We start from the raw sequence: 25,984 nt of genomic DNA, 5'->3' as shown, positions 1-25,984 counted from the left end.
GAGAAACAGGCCGGTGCGGAAGGCAGCTCTCAACTCACCTCTTGTTTATGAGCCTAGTACCCTTGCCCCCGGTGTGCCTGCAGGCCATAAGCCAACCACCTAACTCAAAGGAACAACTCTGTAGGGAATTCCTGCTTCGGCTAAAAGAGCCATGCCTCAGGGTGGACGCATTGTGTGGTGTGCATGCGTGAGTGCACAGCAAGTGAGTCCAAAACCATTTTCCTTGTGAGACCCAGGCCCTGCAAGAAGCCAGAACACGACTCCCCACTGGCTCCATGGAACTAGTACTGCGGCCCCACTTTTGAATGGAAGTCTAATAGCTAGCTTTCTAACTCGAAGAAACAACACTGTAGAGAAACCGTGCTTTAGCTACCGTCGACCTCTCTGTGGGCGAAGCAGTTTAGGGTGTACTGTGGCTGAGAGCCTGGGGACGGTTTCAATATCGTAATATCGGGGGAGAGACAGGCCGGTACAGAAGGCAGCTCTCAACCCACATCATGGTTATGGGGCTAGGACCGTTGCCCAGGGTGTGTGTGCAGGCTTAAACACAGCCACCTAACTCGAAGGAAAACCTCGGTTGAGAGCCTGTGCTGCAGGTAAAACAGCTGCTCCTGAGGGTGGCAGCATTTTGTTGTGTGCGTGCGTGAGAGCACTGCAAGGGAGTCCAGACCCATTTTCCGTGTGGGACTCAGGCCCCGGCAGAAGACAGAACACGACTCCCCACTTGTTTCATGAAGCTAGCACTGCGGCCCCACTTTTGCATGGAAGTCTAATAGCAAGCGTTCTTTATTATTATTATTATGAAATGTTTTTATTGTTATGTTAATCCCCATACATTACATCATTAGTTTTAGATATAGTGTTCCATGATTCCTTGTTTGTGCATAACACCCAGTGCTCCATGCAGATCGTGCCCTGCTCAATACCCATCACCAGGCTAACCCATCCTCCCACCCCCCTCCCCTCTAGAACCCTCAGTTTGTTTTTCAGAGTCCATCGTCTCTCATGGTTCTTCTCCCCCTCCGATTTTCCCCCCTTCATTCTTCCCCTCCTGCTACATTCTTCTTCTTCTTTTTTTCTTTCTTAACATATATTGCATTATTTGTTTCAGAGGTACAGATCTGAGATTCAACAGTCTTGCACAATTCACAGCGCTTACCAGAACACATACCCTCCCCGGTGTCCAACACCCAGTGACCCCATCCCTCCCACCCCAGCCCCCACTCCAGCAACCCTCAGTTTGTTTCCTGAGATTAAGAATTCCTCATATCAGTGAGGTCATATGATGCATGTCTTTCTCTGTTTGACTTATTTCGCTCAGCATGATACCCTCCAGTTCCATCCACGTCGTTGCAGATGGCAAGATCTCATTCCTTTTGATGGCTGCAAAATATTCCATTGTATATATATATATACCCCCTCTTCTTTATCCATTCATCTGTTGGTGGACATCTTGGCTCTTTCCACAGTTTGGCTATTGTGGACATTAATAGCAAGCGTTCTAACTCGGAGAAACAACACTGAAGAGAAACCGTGCTTTAGCTACCGACGACCTCTGTGTGGGAGGAAGCAGTTTAGGGTGTACGGTGGGTGAGAGCCTGGGGACGGGTTCCGTTTCCTAAAATCGAGGGAGTGACAGGCCGGAGAGAAGGCAGCTCTCAACTCACACCATGGTTATGGGGCTAGTACCGTTGCCCCGGGTGTGTGTGCAGGCTTCACGAAAACCGCATAACTCGAAGGAAAAACTCGCTGGAGAATCCATGCTTCAGCTCAAAGAGCCGCTCTTGAAGGTGGAAGCATTATGTTGTGTGCGTGCATGAGAGCCCTGCAAGGGAGTCCAAAGCTTTTTGTGAGTGAGCCTCAGGCCCCAGCAGAAGGCAGAACACGACTCCCCATGTGTTTCATCACGCTAGCACGGCAGCCCCACTTTTGCATGGAAGTCTAACAGCTAGTGTTCTCACTCGAAGAAACAACACTGTAGAGAAACCCTGCTTTAGCTACCGTCGACCTCTAGATGGAGGCAGTATTACACGGACTACCGTGGCTGAGAGCCTGGGGAACGGGTTCCATACGTGAAACCAAGGGAGAAATAGGTCCGGGCAGAAGGCACCTCTGGACTCAGCTCTTGCTACCTGAAGCTAACACTACTGCTCCATGTGTGATTGGAATGCTATGTGCTCCACACTGACTGGGAAGAAACAAGCCTGTAAAGAATCCCAGCTGCAGCTCACTCGCCTACCAGGCTACTAACACCAAGAATCAATGCTGTGGCGTTACTGCGCTTGAGCTAACATTGCCGTTCCTGAAGCCGCAGGAGTTGTATAGTGCTCGTGTATGAGAGACCGGGGAAAGGGTCCCAGACGTGAAATGGAGTGAGAAACAGGCCGGTGCGGAAGGCAGCTCTCAACTCACCTCTTGTTTATGAGCCTAGTACCCTTGCCCCGGGTGTGCCTGCAGGCCATAAGCCAACCACCTAACTCAAAGGAACAACTCTGTAGGGAATTCCTGCTTCGGCTAAAAGAGCCATGCCTCAGGGTGGACGCATTGTGTGGTGTGCATGAAGCTAGCACTGCGTGCACAGCAAGTGAGTCCAAAACCATTTTCCTTGTGAGACCCAGGCCCCGCAAGAAGCCAGAACACGACTCCCCACTGGCTCCATGAAACTAGTACTGCGGCCCCACTTTTGAATGGAAGTCTAATAGCTAGCTTTCTAACTCGAAGAAACAACACTGTAGAGAAACCGTGCTTTAGCTACCGTCGACCTCTCTGTGGGCGAAGCAGTTTAGGGTGTACTGTGGCTGAGAGCCTGGGGACGGTTTCAATATCGTAATATCGGGGGAGAGACAGGCCGGTACAGAAGGCAGCTCTCAACCCACATCATGGTTATGGGGCTAGTACCGTTGCCCAGGGTGTGTGTGCAGGCTTAAACACAGCCACCTAACTCGAAGGAAAACCTCGGTTGAGAGCCTGTGCTGCAGGTAAAACAGCTGCTCCTGAGGGTGGCAGCATTTTGTTGTGTGCGTGCGTGAGAGCACTGCAAGGGAGTCCAGACCCATTTTCCGTGTGGGACTCAGGCCCCGGCAGAAGACAGAACACGACTCCCCACTTGTTTCATGAAGCTAGCACTGCGGCCCCACTTTTGCATGGAAGTCTAATAGCAAGCGTTCTTTATTATTATTATTATGAAATGTTTTTATTGTTATGTTAATCCCCATACATTACATCATTAGTTTTAGATATAGTGTTCCATGATTCCTTGTTTGTGCATAACACCCAGTGCTCCATGCAGATCGTGCCCTGCTCAATACCCATCACCAGGCTAACCCATCCTCCCACCCCCCTCCCCTCTAGAACCCTCAGTTTGTTTTTCAGAGTCCATCGTCTCTCATGGTTCTTCTCCCCCTCCGATTTTCCCCCCTTCATTCTTCCCCTCCTGCTACATTCTTCTTCTTCTTTTTTTCTTTCTTAACATATATTGCATTATTTGTTTCAGAGGTACAGATCTGAGATTCAACAGTCTTGCACAATTCACAGCGCTTACCAGAACACATACCCTCCCCGGTGTCCAACACCCAGTGACCCCATCCCTCCCACCCCAGCCCCCACTCCAGCAACCCTCAGTTTGTTTCCTGAGATTAAGAATTCCTCATATCAGTGAGGTCATATGATGCATGTCTTTCTCTGTTTGACTTATTTCGCTCAGCATGATACCCTCCAGTTCCATCCACGTCGTTGCAGATGGCAAGATCTCATTCCTTTTGATGGCTGCAAAATATTCCATTGTATATATATATATACCCCCTCTTCTTTATCCATTCATCTGTTGGTGGACATCTTGGCTCTTTCCACAGTTTGGCTATTGTGGACATTAATAGCAAGCGTTCTAACTCGGAGAAACAACACTGAAGAGAAACCGTGCTTTAGCTACCGACGACCTCTGTGTGGGAGGAAGCAGTTTAGGGTGTACGGTGGGTGAGAGCCTGGGGACGGGTTCCGTTTCCTAAAATCGAGGGAGTGACAGGCCGGAGAGAAGGCAGCTCTCAACTCACACCATGGTTATGGGGCTAGTACCGTTGCCCCGGGTGTGTGTGCAGGCTTCACGAAAACCGCATAACTCGAAGGAAAAACTCGCTGGAGAATCCATGCTTCAGCTCAAAGAGCCGCTCTTGAAGGTGGAAGCATTATGTTGTGTGCGTGCATGAGAGCCCTGCAAGGGAGTCCAAAGCTTTTTGTGAGTGAGCCTCAGGCCCCAGCAGAAGGCAGAACACGACTCCCCATGTGTTTCATCACGCTAGCACGGCAGCCCCACTTTTGCATGGAAGTCTAACAGCTAGTGTTCTCACTCGAAGAAACAACACTGTAGAGAAACCCTGCTTTAGCTACCGTCGACCTCTAGATGGAGGCAGTATTACACGGACTACCGTGGCTGAGAGCCTGGGGAACGGGTTCCATACGTGAAACCAAGGGAGAAATAGGTCCGGGCAGAAGGCACCTCTGGACTCAGCTCTTGCTACCTGAAGCTAACACTACTGCTCCATGTGTGCTTGGAATGCTATGTGCTCCACACTGACTGGGAAGAAACAAGCCTGTAAAGAATCCCAGCTGCAGCTCACTCGCCTACCAGGCTACTAATACCAAGAATCAATGCTGTGGCGTTACTGCGCTTTAGCTAACATTGCCGTTCCTGAAGCCGCAGGAGTTGTATAGTGCTCGTGTATGAGAGACCGGGGAAAGGGTCCCAGACGTGAAATGGAGTGAGAAACAGGCCGGTGCGGAAGGCAGCTCTCAACTCACCTCTTGTTTATGAGCCTAGTACCCTTGCCCCCGGTGTGCCTGCAGGCCATAAGCCAACCACCTAACTCAAAGGAACAACTCTGTAGGGAATTCCTGCTTCGGCTAAAAGAGCCATGCCTCAGGGTGGACGCATTGTGTGGTGTGCATGCGTGAGTGCACAGCAAGTGAGTCCAAAACCATTTTCCTTGTGAGACCCAGGCCCCGCAAGAAGCCAGAACACGACTCCCCACTGGCTCCATGGAACTAGTACTGCGGCCCCACTTTTGAATGGAAGTCTAATAGCTAGCTTTCTAACTCGAAGAAACAACACTGTAGAGAAACCGTGCTTTAGCTACCGTCGACCTCTCTGTGGGCGAAGCAGTTTAGGGTGTACTGTGGCTGAGAGCCTGGGGACGGTTTCAATATCGTAATATCGGGGGAGAGACAGGCCGGTACAGAAGGCAGCTCTCAACCCACATCATGGTTATGGGGCTAGTACCGTTGCCCAGGGTGTGTGTGCAGGCTTAAACACAGCCACCTAACTCGAAGGAAAACCTCGGTTGAGAGCCTGTGCTGCAGGTAAAACAGCTGCTCCTGAGGGTGGCAGCATTTTGTTGTGTGCGTGCGTGAGAGCACTGCAAGGGAGTCCAGACCCATTTTCCGTGTGGGACTCAGGCCCCGGCAGAAGACAGAACACGACTCCCCACTTGTTTCATGAAGCTAGCACTGCGGCCCCACTTTTGCATGGAAGTCTAATAGCAAGCGTTCTTTATTATTATTATTATGAAATGTTTTTATTGTTATGTTAATCCCCATACATTACATCATTAGTTTTAGATATAGTGTTCCATGATTCCTTGTTTGTGCATAACACCCAGTGCTCCATGCAGATCGTGCCCTGCTCAATACCCATCACCAGGCTAACCCATCCTCCCACCCCCCTCCCCTCTAGAACCCTCAGTTTGTTTTTCAGAGTCCATCGTCTCTCATGGTTCTTCTCCCCCTCCGATTTTCCCCCCTTCATTCTTCCCCTCCTGCTACATTCTTCTTCTTCTTTTTTTCTTTCTTAACATATATTGCATTATTTGTTTCAGAGGTACAGATCTGAGATTCAACAGTCTTGCACAATTCACAGCGCTTACCAGAACACATACCCTCCCCGGTGTCCAACACCCAGTAACCCCATCCCTCCCACCCCAGCCCCCACTCCAGCAACCCTCAGTTTGTTTCCTGAGATTAAGAATTCCTCATATCAGTGAGGTCATATGATGCATGTCTTTCTCTGTTTGACTTATTTCGCTCAGCATGATACCCTCCAGTTCCATCCACGTCGTTGCAGATGGCAAGATCTCATTCCTTTTGATGGCTGCAAAATATTCCATTGTATATATATATATACCCCCTCTTCTTTATCCATTCATCTGTTGGTGGACATCTTGGCTCTTTCCACAGTTTGGCTATTGTGGACATTAATAGCAAGCGTTCTAACTCGGAGAAACAACACTGAAGAGAAACCGTGCTTTAGCTACCGACGACCTCTGTGTGGGAGGAAGCAGTTTAGGGTGTACGGTGGGTGAGAGCCTGGGGACGGGTTCCGTTTCCTAAAATCGAGGGAGTGACAGGCCGGAGAGAAGGCAGCTCTCAACTCACACCATGGTTATGGGGCTAGTACCGTTGCCCCGGGTGTGTGTGCAGGCTTCACGAAAACCGCATAACTCGAAGGAAAAACTCGCTGGAGAATCCATGCTTCAGCTCAAAGAGCCGCTCTTGAAGGTGGAAGCATTATGTTGTGTGCGTGCATGAGAGCCCTGCAAGGGAGTCCAAAGCTTTTTGTGAGTGAGCCTCAGGCCCCAGCAGAAGGCAGAACACGACTCCCCATGTGTTTCATCACGCTAGCACGGCAGCCCCACTTTTGCATGGAAGTCTAACAGCTAGTGTTCTCACTCGAAGAAACAACACTGTAGAGAAACCCTGCTTTAGCTACCGTCGACCTCTAGATGGAGGCAGTATTACACGGACTACCGTGGCTGAGAGCCTGGGGAACGGGTTCCATACGTGAAACCAAGGGAGAAATAGGTCCGGGCAGAAGGCACCTCTGGACTCAGCTCTTGCTACCTGAAGCTAACACTACTGCTCCATGTGTGCTTGGAATGCTATGTGCTCCACACTGACTGGGAAGAAACAAGCCTGTAAAGAATCCCAGCTGCAGCTCACTCGCCTACCAGGCTCCTAACACCAAGAATCAATGCTGTGGCGTTACTGCGCTTGAGCTAACATTGCCGTTCCTGAAGCCGCAGGAGTTGTATAGTGCTCGTGTATGAGAGCCCGGGGAAAGGGTCCCAGACGTGAAATGGAGTGAGAAACAGGCCGGTGCGGAAGGCAGCTCTCAACTCACCTCTTGTTTATGAGCCTAGTACCCTTGCCCCGGGTGTGCCTGCAGGCCATAAGCCAACCACCTAACTCAAAGGAACAACTCTGTAGGGAATTCCTGCTTCGGCTAAAAGAGCCATGCCTCAGGGTGGACGCATTGTGTGGTGTGCATGCGTGAGTGCACAGCAAGTGAGTCCAAAACCATTTTCCTTGTGAGACCCAGGCCCCGCAAGAAGCCAGAACACGACTCCCCACTGGCTCCATGAAACTAGTACTGCGGCCCCACTTTTGAATGGAAGTCTAATAGCTAGCTTTCTAACTCGAAGAAACAACACTGTAGAGAAACCGTGCTTTAGCTACCGTCGACCTCTCTGTGGGCGAAGCAGTTTAGGGTGTACTGTGGCTGAGAGCCTGGGGACGGTTTCAATATCGTAATATCGGGGGAGAGACAGGCCGGTACAGAAGGCAGCTCTCAACCCACATCATGGTTATGGGGCTAGTACCGTTGCCCAGGGTGTTTGAGCAGGCTTAAACACAGCCACCTAACTCGAAGGAAAACCTCGGTTGAGAGCCTGTGCTGCAGGTAAAACAGCTGCTCCTGAGGGTGGCAGCATTTTGTTGTGTGCGTGCGTGAGAGCACTGCAAGGGAGTCCAGACCCATTTTCCGTGTGGGACTCAGGCCCCGGCAGAAGACAGAACACGACTCCCCACTTGTTTCATGAAGCTAGCACTGCGGCCCCACTTTTGCATGGAAGTCTAATAGCAAGCGTTCTTTATTATTATTATTATGAAATGTTTTTATTGTTATGTTAATCCCCATACATTACATCATTAGTTTTAGATATAGTGTTCCATGATTCCTTGTTTGTGCATAACACCCAGTGCTCCATGCAGATCGTGCCCTGCTCAATACCCATCACCAGGCTAACCCATCCTCCCACCCCCCTCCCCTCTAGAACCCTCAGTTTGTTTTTCAGAGTCCATCGTCTCTCACGGTTCTTCTCCCCCTCCGATTTTCCCCCCTTCATTCTTCCCCTCCTGCTACATTCTTCTTCTTCTTTTGTTCTTTCTTAACATATATTGCATTATTGGTTTCAGAGGTACAGATCTGAGATTCAACAGTCTTGCACAATTCACAGCGCTTACCAGAACACATACCCTCCCCGGTGTCCAACACCCAGTGACCCCATCCCTCCCACCCCAGCCCCCACTCCAGCAACCCTCAGTTTGTTTCCTGAGATTAAGAATTCCTCATATCAGTGAGGTCATATGATGCATGTCTTTCTCTGTTTGACTTATTTCGCTCAGCATGATACCCTCCAGTTCCAACCACGTCGTTGCAGATGGCAAGATCTCATTCCTTTTGATGGCTGCAAAATATTCCATTGTATATATATATATACCCCCTCTTCTTTATCCATTCCTCTGTTGGTGGACATCTTGGCTCTTTCCACAGTTTGGCTATTGTGGACATTAATAGCAAGCGTTCTAACTCGGAGAAACAACACTGAAGAGAAACCGTGCTTTAGCTACCGACGACCTCTGTGTGGGAGGAAGCAGTTTAGGGTGTACGGTGGGTGAGAGCCTGGGGACGGGTTCCGTTTCCTAAAATCGAGGGAGAGACAGGCCGGAGAGAAGGCAGCTCTCAACTCACACCATGGTTATGGGGCTAGTACCGTTGCCCCGGGTGTGTGTGCAGGCTTCACGAAAACCGCCTAACTCGAAGGAAAAACTCGCTGGAGAATCCATGCTTCAGCTAAAAGAGCCGCTCTGGAAGGTGGAAGCATTATGTTGTGTGCATGCATGAGAGCCCTGCAAGGGAGTCCAAAGCTTTTTGTGAGTGAGCCTCAGGCCCCAGCAGAAGGCAGAACACGACTCCCCATGTGTTTCATCACGCTAGCACGGCAGCCCCACTTTTGCATGGAAGTCTAACAGCTAGTGTTCTCACTCGAAGAAACAACACTGTAGAGAAACCCTGCTTTAGCTACCGTCGACCTCTAGATGGAGGAAGTATTACACGGACTACCGTGGCTGAGAGCCTGGGGAACGGGTTCCATACGTGAAACCAAGGGAGAAATAGGTCCGGGCAGAAGGCACCTCTGGACTCAGCTCTTGCTACCTGAAGCTAACACTACTGCTCCATGTGTGCTTGGAATGCTATGTGCTCCACACTGACTGGGAAGAAACAAGCCTGTAAAGAATCCCAGCTGCAGCTCATTCGCCTACCAGGCTCCTAACACCAAGAATCAATGCTGTGGCGTTACTGCGCTTGAGCTAACATTGCCGTTCCTGAAGCCGCAGGAGTTGTATAGTGCTCGTGTATGAGAGACCGGGGAAAGGGTCCCAGACGTGAAATGGAGTGAGAAACAGGCCGGTGCGGAAGGCAGCTCTCAACTCACCTCTTGTTTATGAGCCTAGTACCCTTGCCCCGGGTGTGCCTGCAGGCCATAAGCCTACCACCTAACTCAAAGGAACAACTCTGTAGGGAATTCCTGCTTCGGCTAAAAGAGCCATGCCTCAGGGTGGACGCATTGTGTGGTGTGCATGCGTGAGTGCACAGCAAGTGAGTCCAAAACCATTTTCCTTGTGAGACCCAGGCCCCGCAAGAAGCCAGAACACGACTCCCCACTGGCTCCATGAAACTAGTACTGCGGCCCCACTTTTGAATGGAAGTCTAATAGCTAGCTTTCTAACTCGAAGAAACAACACTGCAGAGAAACCGTGCTTTAGCTACCGTCGACCTCTCTGTGGGCGAAGCAGTTTAGGGTGTACTGTGGCTGAGAGCCTGGGGACGGTTTCAATATCGTAATATCGGGGGAGAGACAGGCCGGTACAGAAGGCAGCTCTCAACCCACATCATGGTTATGGGGCTAGGACCGTTGCCCAGGGTGTGTGTGCAGGCTTAAACACAGCCACCTAACTCGAAGGAAAAACTCGGTTGAGAGCCTGTGCTGCAGGTAAAACAGCTGCTCCTGAGGGTGGCAGCATTTTGTTGTGTGCGTGCGTGAGAGCCCTGCAAGGGAGTCCAGACCCATTTTCCGTGTGGGACTCAGGCCCCGGCAGAAGACAGAACACGACTCCCCACTTGTTTCATGAAGCTAGCACTGCGGCCCCACTTTTGCATGGAAGTCTAATAGCAAGCGTTCTTTTTTATTATTATTATGAAATGTTTTTATTGTTATGTTAATCCCCATACATTACATCATTAGTTTTAGATATAGTGTTCCATGATTCCTTGTTTGTGCATAACACCCAGTGCTCCAGGCAGATCGTGCCCTGCTCAATACCCATCACCAGGCTAACCCATCCTCCCACCCCCCTCCCCTCTAGAACCCTCAGTTTGTTTTCCAGAGTCCATCGTCTCTCATGGTTCTTCTCCCCCTCCGATTTTCCCCCCTTCATTCTTCCCCTCCTGCTACATTCTTCTTCTTCTTTTGTTCTTTCTTAACATATATTGCATTATTGGTTTCAGAGGTACAGATCTGAGATTCAACAGTCTTGCACAATTCACAGCGCTTACCAGAACACATACCCTCCCCGGTGTCCAACACCCAGTGACCCCATCCCTCCCACCCCAGCCCCCACTCCAGCAACCCTCAGTTTGTTTCCTGAGATTAAGAATTCCTCATATCAGTGAGGTCATATGATGCATGTCTTTCTCTGTTTGACTTATTTCGCTCAGCATGATACCCTCCAGTTCCATCCACGTCGTTGCAGATGGCAAGATCTCATTCCTTTTGATGGCTGCATAATATTCCATTGTATATATATATATATATACCCCCTCTTCTTTATCCATTCATCTGTTGGTGGACATCTTGGCTCTTTCCACAGTTTGGCTATTGTGGACATTAATAGCAAGCGTTCTAACTCGGAGAAACAACACTGAAGAGAAACCGTGCTTTAGCTACCGACGACCTCTGTGTGGGAGGAAGCAGTTTAGGGTGTACGGTGGGTGAGAGCCTGGGGACGGGTTCCGTTTCCTAAAATCGAGGGAGAGACAGGCCGGAGAGAAGGCAGCTCTCAACTCACACCATGGTTATGGGGCTAGTACCGTTGCCCCGGGTGTGTGTGCAGGCTTCACGAAAACCGCCTAACCCGAAGGAAAAACTCGCTGGAGAATCCATGCTTCAGCTAAAAGAGCCGCTCTTGAAGGTGGAAGCATTATGTTGTGTGCGTGCATGAGAGCCCTGCAAGGGAGTCCAAAGCTTTTTGTGAGTGAGCCTCAGGCCCCAGCAGAAGGCAGAACACGACTCCCCATGTGTTTCATCACGCTAGCACGGCAGCCCCACTTTTGCATGGAAGTCTAACAGCTAGTGTTCTCACTCGAAGAAACAACACTGTAGAGAAACCCTGCTTTAGCTACCGTCGACCTCTAGATGGAGGAAGTATTACACGGACTACCGTGGCTGAGAGCCTGGGGAACGGGTTCCATACGTGAAACCAAGGGAGAAATAGGTCCGGGCAGAAGGCACCTCTGGACTCAGCTCTTGCTACCTGAAGCTAACACTACTGCTCCATGTGTGCTTGGAATGCTATGTGCTCCACACTGACTGGGAAGAAACAAGCCTGTAAAGAATCCCAGCTGCAGCTCATTCGCCTACCAGGCTCCTAACACCAAGAATCAATGCTGTGGCGTTACTGCGCTTGAGCTAACATTGCCGTTCCTGAAGCCGCAGGAGTTGTATAGTGCTCGTGTATGAGAGACCGGGGAAAGGGTCCCAGACGTGAAATGGAGTGAGAAACAGGCCGGTGCGGAAGGCAGCTCTCAACTCACCTCTTGTTTATGAGCCTAGTACCCTTGCCCCGGGTGTGCCTGCAGGCCATAAGCCTACCACCTAACTCAAAGGAACATCTCTGTAGGGAATTCCTGCTTCGGCTAAAAGAGCCATGCCTCAGGGTGGACGCATTGTGTGGTGTGCATGCGTGAGTGCACAGCAAGTGAGTCCAAAACCATTTTCCTTGTGAGACCCAGGCCCCGCAAGAAGCCAGAACATGACTCCCCACTGGCTCCATGAAACTAGTACTGCGGCCCCACTTTTGAATGGAAGTCTAATAGCTAGCTTTCTAACTCGAAGAAACAACACTGCAGAGAAACCTTGCTTTAGCTACCGTCGACCTCTCTGTGGGCGAAGCAGTTTAGGGTGTACTGTGGCTGAGAGCCTGGGGACGGTTTCAATATCGTAATATCGGGGGAGAGACAGGCCGGTACAGAAGGCAGCTCTCAACCCACATCATGGTTATGGGGCTAGTACCGTTGCCCAGGGTGTGTGTGCAGGCTTAAACACAGCCACCTAACTCGAAGGAAAACCTCGGTTGAGAGCCTGTGCTGCAGGTAAAACAGCTGCTCCTGAGGGTGGCAGCATTTTGTTGTGTGCGTGCGTGAGAGCACTGCAAGGGAGTCCAGACCCATTTTCCGTGTGGGACTCAGGCCCCGGCAGAAGACAGAACACGACTCCCCACTTGTTTCATGAAGCTAGCACTGCGGCCCCACTTTTGCATGGAAGTCTAATAGCAAGCGTTCTTTTTTATTATTATTATGAAATGTTTTTATTGTTATGTTAATCCCCATACATTACATCATTAGTTTTAGATATAGTGTTCCATGATTCCTTGTTTGTGCATAACACCCAGTGCTCCATGCAGATCGTGCCCTGCTCAATACCCATCACCAGGCTAACCCATCCTCCCACCCCCCTCCCCTCTAGAACCAAGTTTGTTTTTCAGAGTCCATCGTCTCTCATGGTTCTTCTCCCCCTCCGATTTTCCCCCCTTCATTCTTCCCCTCCTGCTACATTCTTCTTCTTCTTTTTTTCTTTCTTAACATATATTGCATTATTTGTTTCAGAGGTACAGATCTGAGATTCAACAGTCCTGCACAATTCACAGCGCTTACCAGAACACATACCCTCCCCGGTGTCCAACACCCAGTGACCCCATCCCTCCCACCCCAGCCCCCACTCCAGCAACCCTCAGTTTGTTTCCTGAGATTAAGAATTCCTCATATCAGTGAGGTCATATGATGCATGTCTTTCTCTGTTTGACTTATTTCGCTCAGCATGTTACCCTCCAGTTCCATCCACGTCGTTGCAGATGGCAAGATCTCATTCCTTTTGATGGCTGCAAAATATTCCATTGTATATATATATATACCCCCTCTTCTTTATCCATTCATCTGTTGGTGGACATCTTGGCTCTTTCCACAGTTTGGCTATTGTGGACATTAATAGCAAGCGTTCTAACTCGGAGAAACAACACTGAAGAGAAACCGTGCTTTAGCTACCGACGACCTCTGTGTGGGAGGAAGCAGTTTAGGGTGTACGGTGGGTGAGAGCCTGGGGACGGGTTCCGTTTCCTAAAATCGAGGGAGAGACAGGCCGGAGAGAAGGCAGCTCTCAACTCACACCATGGTTATGGGGCTAGTACCGTTGCCCCGGGTGTGTGTGCAGGCTTCACGAAAACCGCCTAACTCGAAGGAAAAACTCGCTGGAGAATCCATGCTTCAGCTCAAAGAGCAGCTCTTGAAGGTAGAAGCATTATGTTGTGTGCGTGCATGAGAGCCCTGCAAGGGAGTCCAAAGCTTTTTGTGAGTGAGCCTCAGGCCCCAGCAGAAGGCAGAACACGACTCCCCATGTGTTTCATCACGCTAGCACGGCAGCCCCACTTTTGCATGGAAGTCTAACAGCTAGTGTTCTCACTCGAAGAAACAACACTGTAGAGAAACCCTGCTTTAGCTACCGTCGACCTCTAGATGGAGGAAGTATTACACGGACTACCGTGGCTGAGAGCCTGGGGAACGGGTTCCATACGTGAAACCAAGGGAGAAATAGGTGCGGGCAGAAGGCACCTCTGGACTCAGCTCTTGCTACCTGAAGCTAACACTACTGCTCCATGTGTGCTTGGAATGCTATGTGCTCCACACTGACTGGGAAGAAACAAGCCTGTAAAGAATCCCAGCTGCAGCTCACTCGCCTACCAGGCTCCTAACACCAAGAATCAATGCTGTGGCGTTACTGCGCTTGAGCTAACATTGTCGTTCCTGAAGCCGCAGGAGTTGTATAGTGCTCGTGTATGAGAGCCCGGGGAAAGGGTCCCAGACGTGAAATGGAGTGAGAAACAGGCCGGTGCGGAAGGCAGCTCTCAACTCACCTCTTGTTTATGAGGCTAGTACCCTTGCCCCGGGTGTGCCTGCAGGCCATAAGCCAACCACCTAACTCAAAGGAACAACTCTGTATGGAATTCCTGCTTCGGCTAAAAGAGCCATGCCTCAGGGTGGACGCATTGTGTGGTGTGCATGCGTGAGTGCACAGCAAGTGAGTCCAAAACCATTTTCCTTGTGAGACCCAGGCCCCGCAAGAAGCCAGAACACGACTCCCCACTGGCTCCATGAAACTAGTACTGCGGCCCCACTTTTGAATGGAAGTCTAATAGCTAGCTTTCTAACTCGAAGAAACAACACTGCAGAGAAACCGTGCTTTAGCTACCGTCGACCTCTCTGTGGGCGAAGCAGTTTAGGGTGTACTGTGGCTGAGAGCCTGGGGACGGTTTCAATATCGTAATATCGGGGGAGAGACAGGCCGGTACAGAAGGCAGCTCTCAACCCACATCATGGTTATGGGGCTAGTACCGTTGCCCAGGGTGTGTGTGCAGGCTTAAACGAAGCCACCTAACTCGAAGGAAAACCTCGGTTGAGAGCCTGTGCTGCAGGTAAAACAGCTGCTCCTGAGGGTGGCAGCATTTTGTTGTGTGCGTGCGTGAGAGCACTGCAAGGGAGTCCAGACCCATTTTCCGTGTGGGACTCAGGCCCCGGCAGAAGACAGAACACGACTCCCCACTTGTTTCATGAAGCTAGCACTGCGGCCCCACTTTTGCATGGAAGTCTAATAGCAAGCGTTCTTTTTTATTATTATTATGAAATGTTTTTATTGTTATGTTAATCCCCATACATTACATCATTAGTTTTAGATATAGTGTTCCATGATTCCTTGTTTGTGCATAACACCCAGTGCTCCAGGCAGATCGTGCCCTGCTCAATACCCATCACCAGGCTAACCCATCCTCCCACCCCCCTCCCCTCTAGAACCCTCAGTTTGTTTTCCAGAGTCCATCGTCTCTCATGGTTCTTCTCCCCCTCCGATTTTCCCCCCTTCATTCTTCCCCTCCTGCTACATTCTTCTTCTTCTTTTGTTCTTTCTTAACATATATTGCATTATTGGTTTCAGAGGTACAGATCTGAGATTAAACAGTCTTGCACAATTCACAGCGCTTACCAGAACACATACCCTCCCCGGTGTCCAACACCCAGTGACCCCATCCCTCCCACCCCAGCCCCCACTCCAGCAACCCTCAGTTTGTTTCCTGAGATTGAGAATTCCTCATATCAGTGAGGTCATATGATGCATGTCTTTCTCTGTTTGACTTATTTCGCTCAGCATGATACCCTCCAGTTCCATCCACGTCGTTGCAGACGGCAAGAACTCATTCCTTTTGATGGCTGCAAAATATTCCATTGTATATATATATACCCCCTCTTCTTTATCCATTCCTCTGTTGGTGGACATCTTGGCTCTTTCCACAGTTTGGCTATTGTGGACATTATTGGCAAGCGTTCTAACTCGGAGAAACAACACTGAAGAGAAACCGTGCTTTAGCTACCGACGACCTCTGTGTGGGAGGAAGCAGTTTAGGGTGTACGGTGGGTGAGAGCCTGGGGACGGGTTCCGTTTCCTAAAATCAAGGGAGAGACAGGCCGGAGAGAAGGCAGCTCTCAACTCACACCATGGTTATGGGGCTAGTACCGTTGCCCCGGGTGTGTGTGCAGGCTTCACGAAAACCGCCTAACTCGAAGAAAAAACTCGCTGGAGAATCCATGCTTCAGCTAAAAGAGCCGCTCTTGAAGGTGGAAGCATTATGTTGTGTGCGTGCATGAGAGCCCTGCAAGGGAGTCCAAAGCTTTTTGTGAGTGAGCCTGAGGCCCCAGCAGAAGGCAGAACACGACTCCCCATGTGTTTCCTCACGCTAGCACGGCAGCCCCACTTTTGCATGGAAGTCTAACAGCTAGTGTTCTCACTCGAAGAAACAACACTGTAGAGAAACCCTGCTTTAGCTACCGTCGACCTCTAGATGGAGGAAGTATTACACGGACTACCGTGGCTGAGAGCCTGGGGAACGGGTTCCATACGTGAAACCAAGGGAGAAATAGGTGCGGGCAGAAGGCACCTCTGGACTCAGCTCTTGCTACCTGAAGCTAACACTACTGCTCCATGTGTGCTTGGAATGCTATGTGCTCCACACTGACTGGGAAGAAACAAGCCTGTAAAGAATCCCAGCTGCAGCTCACTCGCCTACCAGGCTCCTAACACCAAGAATCAATGCTGTGGCGTTACTGCGCTTGAGCTAACATTGTCGTTCCTGAAGCCGCAGGAGTTGTATAGTGCTCGTGTATGAGAGCCCGGGGAAAGGGTCCCAGACGTGAAATGGAGTGAGAAACAGGCCGGTGCGGAAGGCAGCTCTCAACTCACCTCTTGTTTATGAGGCTAGTACCCTTGCCCCGGGTGTGCCTGCAGGCCATAAGCCAACCACCTAACTCAAAGGAACAACTCTGTAGGGAATTCCTGCTTCGGCTAAAAGAGCCATGCCTCAGGGTGGACGCATTGTGTGGTGTGCATGCGTGAGTGCACAGCAAGTGAGTCCAAAACCATTTTCCTTGTGAGACCCAGGCCCCGCAAGAAGCCAGAACACGACTCCCCACTGGCTCCATGAAACTAGTACTGCGGCCCCACTTTTGAATGGAAGTCTAATAGCTAGCTTTCTAACTCGAAGAAACAACACTGCAGAGAAACCGTGCTTTAGCTACCGTCGACCTCTCTGTGGGCGAAGCAGTTTAGGGTGTACTGTGGCTGAGAGCCTGGGGACGGTTTCAATATCGTAATATCGGGGGAGAGACAGGCCGGTACAGAAGGCAGCTCTCAACCCACATCATGGTTATGGGGCTAGTACCGTTGCCCAGGGTGTGTGTGCAGGCTTAAACGAAGCCACCTAACTCGAAGGAAAACCTCGGTTGAGAGCCTGTGCTGCAGGTAAAACAGCTGCTCCTGAGGGTGGCAGCATTTTGTTGTGTGCGTGCGTGAGAGCACTGCAAGGGAGTCCAGACCCATTTTCCGTGTGGGACTCAGGCCCCGGCAGAAGACAGAACACGACTCCCCACTTGTTTCATGAAGCTAGCACTGCGGCCCCACTTTTGCATGGAAGTCTAATAGCAAGCGTTCTTTTTTATTATTATTATGAAATGTTTTTATTGTTATGTTAATCCCCATACATTACATCATTAGTTTTAGATATAGTGTTCCATGATTCCTTGTTTGTGCATAACACCCAGTGCTCCAGGCAGATCGTGCCCTGCTCAATACCCATCACCAGGCTAACCCATCCTCCCACCCCCCTCCCCTCTAGAACCCTCAGTTTGTTTTCCAGAGTCCATCGTCTCTCATGGTTCTTCTCCCCCTCCGATTTTCCCCCCTTCATTCTTCCCCTCCTGCTACATTCTTCTTCTTCTTTTGTTCTTTCTTAACATATATTGCATGATTGGTTTCAGAGGTACAGATCTGAGATTCAACAGTCTTGCACAATTCACAGCGCTTACCAGAACACATACCCTCCCCGGTGTCCAACACCCAGTGACCCCATCCCTCCCACCCCAGCCCCCACTCCAGCAACCCTCAGTTTGTTTCCTGAGATTAAGAATTCCTCATATCAGTGAGGTCATATGATGCATGTCTTTCTCTGTTTGACTTATTTCGCTCAGCATGATACCCTCCAGTTCCATCCACGTCGTTGCAGATGGCAAGATCTCATTCCTTTTGATGGCTGCATAATATTCCATTGTATATATATATATATATACCCCCTCTTCTTTATCCATTCATCTGTTGGTGGACATCTTGGCTCTTTCCACAGTTTGGCTATTGTGGACATTAATAGCAAGCGTTCTAACTCGGAGAAACAACACTGAAGAGAAACCGTGCTTTAGCTACCGACGACCTCTGTGTGGGAGGAAGCAGTTTAGGGTGTACGGTGGGTGAGAGCCTGGGGACGGGTTCCGTTTCCTAAAATCGAGGGAGAGACAGGCCGGAGAGAAGGCAGCTCTCAACTCACACCATGGTTATGGGGCTAGTACCGTTGCCCCGGGTGTGTGTGCAGGCTTCACGAAAACCGCCTAACCCGAAGGAAAAACTCGCTGGAGAATCCATGCTTCAGCTAAAAGAGCCGCTCTTGAAGGTGGAAGCATTATGTTGTGTGCGTGCATGAGAGCCCTGCAAGGGAGTCCAAAGCTTTTTGTGAGTGAGCCTCAGGCCCCAGCAGAAGGCAGAACACGACTCCCCATGTGTTTCATCACGCTAGCACGGCAGCCCCACTTTTGCATGGAAGTCTAACAGCTAGTGTTCTCACTCGAAGAAACAACACTGTAGAGAAACCCTGCTTTAGCTACCGTCGACCTCTAGATGGAGGAAGTATTACACGGACTACCGTGGCTGAGAGCCTGGGGAACGGGTTCCATACGTGAAACCAAGGGAGAAATAGGTCCGGGCAGAAGGCACCTCTGGACTCAGCTCTTGCTACCTGAAGCTAACACTACTGCTCCATGTGTGCTTGGAATGCTATGTGCTCCACACTGACTGGGAAGAAACAAGCCTGTAAAGAATCCCAGCTGCAGCTCATTCGCCTACCAGGCTCCTAACACCAAGAATCAATGCTGTGGCGTTACTGCGCTTGAGCTAACATTGCCGTTCCTGAAGCCGCAGGAGTTGTATAGTGCTCGTGTATGAGAGACCGGGGAAAGGGTCCCAGACGTGAAATGGAGTGAGAAACAGGCCGGTGCGGAAGGCAGCTCTCAACTCACCTCTTGTTTATGAGCCTAGTACCCTTGCCCCGGGTGTGCCTGCAGGCCATAAGCCTACCACCTAACTCAAAGGAACATCTCTGTAGGGAATTCCTGCTTCGGCTAAAAGAGCCATGCCTCAGGGTGGACGCATTGTGTGGTGTGCATGCGTGAGTGCACAGCAAGTGAGTCCAAAACCATTTTCCTTGTGAGACCCAGGCCCCGCAAGAAGCCAGAACATGACTCCCCACTGGCTCCATGAAACTAGTACTGCGGCCCCACTTTTGAATGGAAGTCTAATAGCTAGCTTTCTAACTCGAAGAAACAACACTGCAGAGAAACCTTGCTTTAGCTACCGTCGACCTCTCTGTGGGCGAAGCAGTTTAGGGTGTACTGTGGCTGAGAGCCTGGGGACGGTTTCAATATCGTAATATCGGGGGAGAGACAGGCCGGTACAGAAGGCAGCTCTCAACCCACATCATGGTTATGGGGCTAGTACCGTTGCCCAGGGTGTGTGTGCAGGCTTAAACACAGCCACCTAACTCGAAGGAAAACCTCGGTTGAGAGCCTGTGCTGCAGGTAAAACAGCTGCTCCTGAGGGTGGCAGCATTTTGTTGTGTGCGTGCGTGAGAGCACTGCAAGGGAGTCCAGACCCATTTTCCGTGTGGGACTCAGGCCCCGGCAGAAGACAGAACACGACTCCCCACTTGTTTCATGAAGCTAGCACTGCGGCCCCACTTTTGCATGGAAGTCTAATAGCAAGCGTTCTTTTTTATTATTATTATGAAATGTTTTTATTGTTATGTTAATCCCCATACATTACATCATTAGTTTTAGATATAGTGTTCCATGATTCCTTGTTTGTGCATAACACCCAGTGCTCCATGCAGATCGTGCCCTGCTCAATACCCATCACCAGGCTAACCCATCCTCCCACCCCCCTCCCCTCTAGAACCAAGTTTGTTTTTCAGAGTCCATCGTCTCTCATGGTTCTTCTCCCCCTCCGATTTTCCCCCCTTCATTCTTCCCCTCCTGCTACATTCTTCTTCTTCTTTTTTTCTTTCTTAACATATATTGCATTATTTGTTTCAGAGGTACAGATCTGAGATTCAACAGTCCTGCACAATTCACAGCGCTTACCAGAACACATACCCTCCCCGGTGTCCAACACCCAGTGACCCCATCCCTCCCACCCCAGCCCCCACTCCAGCAACCCTCAGTTTGTTTCCTGAGATTAAGAATTCCTCATATCAGTGAGGTCATATGATGCATGTCTTTCTCTGTTTGACTTATTTCGCTCAGCATGTTACCCTCCAGTTCCATCCACGTCGTTGCAGATGGCAAGATCTCATTCCTTTTGATGGCTGCAAAATATTCCATTGTATATATATATATACCCCCTCTTCTTTATCCATTCATCTGTTGGTGGACATCTTGGCTCTTTCCACAGTTTGGCTATTGTGGACATTAATAGCAAGCGTTCTAACTCGGAGAAACAACACTGAAGAGAAACCGTGCTTTAGCTACCGACGACCTCTGTGTGGGAGGAAGCAGTTTAGGGTGTACGGTGGGTGAGAGCCTGGGGACGGGTTCCGTTTCCTAAAATCGAGGGAGAGACAGGCCGGAGAGAAGGCAGCTCTCAACTCACACCATGGTTATGGGGCTAGTACCGTTGCCCCGGGTGTGTGTGCAGGCTTCACGAAAACCGCCTAACTCGAAGGAAAAACTCGCTGGAGAATCCATGCTTCAGCTCAAAGAGCAGCTCTTGAAGGTAGAAGCATTATGTTGTGTGCGTGCATGAGAGCCCTGCAAGGGAGTCCAAAGCTTTTTGTGAGTGAGCCTCAGGCCCCAGCAGAAGGCAGAACACGACTCCCCATGTGTTTCATCACGCTAGCACGGCAGCCCCACTTTTGCATGGAAGTCTAACAGCTAGTGTTCTCACTCGAAGAAACAACACTGTAGAGAAACCCTGCTTTAGCTACCGTCGACCTCTAGATGGAGGAAGTATTACACGGACTACCGTGGCTGAGAGCCTGGGGAACGGGTTCCATACGTGAAACCAAGGGAGAAATAGGTGCGGGCAGAAGGCACCTCTGGACTCAGCTCTTGCTACCTGAAGCTAACACTACTGCTCCATGTGTGCTTGGAATGCTATGTGCTCCACACTGACTGGGAAGAAACAAGCCTGTAAAGAATCCCAGCTGCAGCTCACTCGCCTACCAGGCTCCTAACACCAAGAATCAATGCTGTGGCGTTACTGCGCTTGAGCTAACATTGTCGTTCCTGAAGCCGCAGGAGTTGTATAGTGCTCGTGTATGAGAGCCCGGGGAAAGGGTCCCAGACGTGAAATGGAGTGAGAAACAGGCCGGTGCGGAAGGCAGCTCTCAACTCACCTCTTGTTTATGAGGCTAGTACCCTTGCCCCGGGTGTGCCTGCAGGCCATAAGCCAACCACCTAACTCAAAGGAACAACTCTGTATGGAATTCCTGCTTCGGCTAAAAGAGCCATGCCTCAGGGTGGACGCATTGTGTGGTGTGCATGCGTGAGTGCACAGCAAGTGAGTCCAAAACCATTTTCCTTGTGAGACCCAGGCCCCGCAAGAAGCCAGAACACGACTCCCCACTGGCTCCATGAAACTAGTACTGCGGCCCCACTTTTGAATGGAAGTCTAATAGCTAGCTTTCTAACTCGAAGAAACAACACTGCAGAGAAACCGTGCTTTAGCTACCGTCGACCTCTCTGTGGGCGAAGCAGTTTAGGGTGTACTGTGGCTGAGAGCCTGGGGACGGTTTCAATATCGTAATATCGGGGGAGAGACAGGCCGGTACAGAAGGCAGCTCTCAACCCACATCATGGTTATGGGGCTAGTACCGTTGCCCAGGGTGTGTGTGCAGGCTTAAACGAAGCCACCTAACTCGAAGGAAAACCTCGGTTGAGAGCCTGTGCTGCAGGTAAAACAGCTGCTCCTGAGGGTGGCAGCATTTTGTTGTGTGCGTGCGTGAGAGCACTGCAAGGGAGTCCAGACCCATTTTCCGTGTGGGACTCAGGCCCCGGCAGAAGACAGAACACGACTCCCCACTTGTTTCATGAAGCTAGCACTGCGGCCCCACTTTTGCATGGAAGTCTAATAGCAAGCGTTCTTTTTTATTATTATTATGAAATGTTTTTATTGTTATGTTAATCCCCATACATTACATCATTAGTTTTAGATATAGTGTTCCATGATTCCTTGTTTGTGCATAACACCCAGTGCTCCAGGCAGATCGTGCCCTGCTCAATACCCATCACCAGGCTAACCCATCCTCCCACCCCCCTCCCCTCTAGAACCCTCAGTTTGTTTTCCAGAGTCCATCGTCTCTCATGGTTCTTCTCCCCCTCCGATTTTCCCCCCTTCATTCTTCCCCTCCTGCTACATTCTTCTTCTTCTTTTGTTCTTTCTTAACATATATTGCATTATTGGTTTCAGAGGTACAGATCTGAGATTAAACAGTCTTGCACAATTCACAGCGCTTACCAGAACACATACCCTCCCCGGTGTCCAACACCCAGTGACCCCATCCCTCCCACCCCAGCCCCCACTCCAGCAACCCTCAGTTTGTTTCCTGAGATTGAGAATTCCTCATATCAGTGAGGTCATATGATGCATGTCTTTCTCTGTTTGACTTATTTCGCTCAGCATGATACCCTCCAGTTCCATCCACGTCGTTGCAGACGGCAAGAACTCATTCCTTTTGATGGCTGCAAAATATTCCATTGTATATATATATACCCCCTCTTCTTTATCCATTCCTCTGTTGGTGGACATCTTGGCTCTTTCCACAGTTTGGCTATTGTGGACATTATTGGCAAGCGTTCTAACTCGGAGAAACAACACTGAAGAGAAACCGTGCTTTAGCTACCGACGACCTCTGTGTGGGAGGAAGCAGTTTAGGGTGTACGGTGGGTGAGAGCCTGGGGACGGGTTCCGTTTCCTAAAATCGAGGGAGAGACAGGCCGGAGAGAAGGCAGCTCTCAACTCACACCATGGTTATGGGGCTAGTACCGTTGCCCCGGGTGTGTGTGCAGGCTTCACGAAAACCGCCTAACTCGAAGAAAAAACTCGCTGGAGAATCCATGCTTCAGCTAAAAGAGCCGCTCTTGAAGGTGGAAGCATTATGTTGTGTGCGTGCATGAGAGCCCTGCAAGGGAGTCCAAAGCTTTTTGTGAGTGAGCCTGAGGCCCCAGCAGAAGGCAGAACACGACTCCCCATGTGTTTCCTCACGCTAGCACGGCAGCCCCACTTTTGCATGGAAGTCTAACAGCTAGTGTTCTCACTCGAAGAAACAACACTGTAGAGAAACCCTGCTTTAGCTACCGTCGACCTCTAGATGGAGGAAGTATTACACGGACTACCGTGGCTGAGAGCCTGGGGAACGGGTTCCATACGTGAAACCAAGGGAGAAATAGGTGCGGGCAGAAGGCACCTCTGGACTCAGCTCTTGCTACCTGAAGCTAACACTACTGCTCCATGTGTGCTTGGAATGCTATGTGCTCCACACTGACTGGGAAGAAACAAGCCTGTAAAGAATCCCAGCTGCAGCTCACTCGCCTACCAGGCTCCTAACACCAAGAATCAATGCTGTGGCGTTACTGCGCTTGAGCTAACATTGTCGTTCCTGAAGCCGCAGGAGTTGTATAGTGCTCGTGTATGAGAGCCCGGGGAAAGGGTCCCAGACGTGAAATGGAGTGAGAAACAGGCCGGTGCGGAAGGCAGCTCTCAACTCACCTCTTGTTTATGAGGCTAGTACCCTTGCCCCGGGTGTGCCTGCAGGCCATAAGCCAACCACCTAACTCAAAGGAACAACTCTGTAGGGAATTCCTGCTTCGGCTAAAAGAGCCATGCCTCAGGGTGGACGCATTGTGTGGTGTGCATGCGTGAGTGCACAGCAAGTGAGTCCAAAACCATTTTCCTTGTGAGACCCAGGCCCCGCAAGAAGCCAGAACACGACTCCCCACTGGCTCCATGAAACTAGTACTGCGGCCCCACTTTTGAATGGAAGTCTAATAGCTAGCTTTCTAACTCGAAGAAACAACACTGCAGAGAAACCGTGCTTTAGCTACCGTCGACCTCTCTGTGGGCGAAGCAGTTTAGGGTGTACTGTGGCTGAGAGCCTGGGGACGGTTTCAATATCGTAATATCGGGGGAGAGACAGGCCGGTACAGAAGGCAGCTCTCAACCCACATCATGGTTATGGGGCTAGTACCGTTGCCCAGGGTGTGTGTGCAGGCTTAAACGAAGCCACCTAACTCGAAGGAAAACCTCGGTTGAGAGCCTGTGCTGCAGGTAAAACAGCTGCTCCTGAGGGTGGCAGCATTTTGTTGTGTGCGTGCGTGAGAGCACTGCAAGGGAGTCCAGACCCATTTTCCGTGTGGGACTCAGGCCCCGGCAGAAGACAGAACACGACTCCCCACTTGTTTCATGAAGCTAGCACTGCGGCCCCACTTTTGCATGGAAGTCTAATAGCAAGCGTTCTTTTTTATTATTATTATGAAATGTTTTTATTGTTATGTTAATCCCCATACATTACATCATTAGTTTTAGATATAGTGTTCCATGATTCCTTGTTTGTGCATAACACCCAGTGCTCCAGGCAGATCGTGCCCTGCTCAATACCCATCACCAGGCTAACCCATCCTCCCACCCCCCTCCCCTCTAGAACCCTCAGTTTGTTTTCCAGAGTCCATCGTCTCTCATGGTTCTTCTCCCCCTCCGATTTTCCCCCCTTCATTCTTCCCCTCCTGCTACATTCTTCTTCTTCTTTTGTTCTTTCTTAACATATATTGCATTATTGGTTTCAGAGGTACAGATCTGAGATTAAACAGTCTTGCACAATTCACAGCGCTTACCAGAACACATACCCTCCCCGGTGTCCAACACCCAGTGACCCCATCCCTCCCACCCCAGCCCCCACTCCAGCAACCCTCAGTTTGTTTCCTGAGATTGAGAATTCCTCATATCAGTGAGGTCATATGATGCATGTCTTTCTCTGTTTGACTTATTTCGCTCAGCATGATACCCTCCAGTTCCATCCACGTCGTTGCAGACGGCAAGAACTCATTCCTTTTGATGGCTGCAAAATATTCCATTGTATATATATATACCCCCTCTTCTTTATCCATTCCTCTGTTGGTGGACATCTTGGCTCTTTCCACAGTTTGGCTATTGTGGACATTATTGGCAAGCGTTCTAACTCGGAGAAACAACACTGAAGAGAAACCGTGCTTTAGCTACCGACGACCTCTGTGTGGGAGGAAGCAGTTTAGGGTGTACGGTGGGTGAGAGCCTGGGGACGGGTTCCGTTTCCTAAAATCGAGGGAGAGACAGGCCGGAGAGAAGGCAGCTCTCAACTCACACCATGGTTATGGGGCTAGTACCGTTGCCCCGGGTGTGTGTGCAGGCTTCACGAAAACCGCCTAACTCGAAGAAAAAACTCGCTGGAGAATCCATGCTTCAGCTAAAAGAGCCGCTCTTGAAGGTGGAAGCATTATGTTGTGTGCGTGCATGAGAGCCCTGCAAGGGAGTCCAAAGCTTTTTGTGAGTGAGCCTCAGGCCCCAGCAGAAGGCAGAACACGACTCCCCATGTGTTTCCTCACGCTAGCACGGCAGCCCCACTTTTGCATGGAAGTCTAACAGCTAGTGTTCTCACTCGAAGAAACAACACTGTAGAGAAACCCTGCTTTAGCTACCGTCGACCTCTAGATGGAGGAAGTATTACACGGACTACCGAGGCTGAGAGCCTGGGGAACGGGTTCCATACGTGAAACCAAGGGAGAAATAGGTGCGGGCAGAAGGCACCTCTGGACTCAGCTCTTGCTACCTGAAGCTAACACTACTGCTCCATGTGTGCTTGGAATGCTATGTGCTCCACACTGACTGGGAAGAAACAAGCCTGTAAAGAATCCCAGCTGCAGCTCACTCGCCTA

The sequence above is a fragment of the Halichoerus grypus genome, chromosome 11 (assembly GCF_964656455.1).
Source record: "Halichoerus grypus chromosome 11, mHalGry1.hap1.1, whole genome shotgun sequence".
In the NCBI taxonomy this organism is placed as follows: domain Eukaryota; kingdom Metazoa; phylum Chordata; class Mammalia; order Carnivora; family Phocidae; genus Halichoerus; species Halichoerus grypus.
This window is presented reverse-complemented; position numbering follows the sequence as displayed.